The sequence below is a fragment of the Pseudophryne corroboree genome, chromosome 5, assembly GCF_028390025.1.
Source record: "Pseudophryne corroboree isolate aPseCor3 chromosome 5, aPseCor3.hap2, whole genome shotgun sequence".
NCBI classification, from domain to species: domain Eukaryota; kingdom Metazoa; phylum Chordata; class Amphibia; order Anura; family Myobatrachidae; genus Pseudophryne; species Pseudophryne corroboree.
In genome coordinates this window covers 609,183,025-609,184,119 of record NC_086448.1, presented here as the reverse complement: position 1 = coordinate 609,184,119, position 1,095 = coordinate 609,183,025, and positions in this window count along the sequence as shown.

The following is a 1,095-nucleotide window of genomic DNA, read 5'->3' as shown; positions in this document are numbered from 1 at the left end:
ATCGTAAAGTGTGAAAAAGTAGAAACAATGAAAAAAATTGTGTCATGTCGACCTAGAGACCATGTCAACCGATAGTGGTCGATCTAATGACTGTCGACTTAGAGACCGGATACCATTTAAAACATTGACAAGTTTTCCAAAGTGCACTAATATTCAGTAACAGTCCACTCCTCTACAATATGTGGAATTCATGTTACTAGAAAAATCCAGCCCCAAGAAAATTACACAATGCCGTATAGTTAGATAAATCTCAGCAGAAACATAGAACCGCGTTAGTCCCTGTCATAGGCAAAAATAATAAAGCTTGAGAATATTATTTATTATTTTAGGACTCATAATAACGGTATTGCAGGGCATAGCAAATCCAGGTTCCTTGGACAGGCCCCACCAACCTCACGTGCACTTTAGTTTCCTATCCATCTACACAGATGAGTGTAATTTTCGGTCATCCGCATACTGGATCATTGTCAACCATTTGATTACATCCCCAAGAGACACATTTCACCTCAGCCTTAGATTTTTGTACTAGCTACGGCATATGATAGTGCACATCAGGCCCTGTTTAAATAGGCTAAAGGGGAGGGTAACTATATCTTAATTAAACCTTTGCACACTTAATGGCCCTACACATTGACCGATCCGCGATCGTTGATATCTTTGAGGATTGTCTGCCCGTGTGTAGGGCCTAATACAATCATAGATCACATACAAGAATCCTTTCAAATTAAGAAGGGTAATTCAGACCTGATCACTCCTCTGCGAATGGATAGTCGCCGCCCAAACAGAGTGAAAACACGCCCCGTGCATGTCTGCGTATGCCTTGCGGAAATCTCTGTGAACTTCGGTCAGCTGCAAATCCGTTTGCAACTCACCACCACCACATTTCCAGTCTGTGCATAACCCAGAACCTACTCCTACGATGCAATAGAATCAGGCTGATCGGGACCGGAGCTGACGTCTCACCCCCTCACTGAAAACGTTTGGGAACACCTGTGTTTTTCCTGACACTCCCAGAAAACGGGCTGTTACTTTACTACCCCCAAACTCCCGCTTCCTGTCGTCAATCAACTTGCGTACGCCTAGTGATTGAAAAAG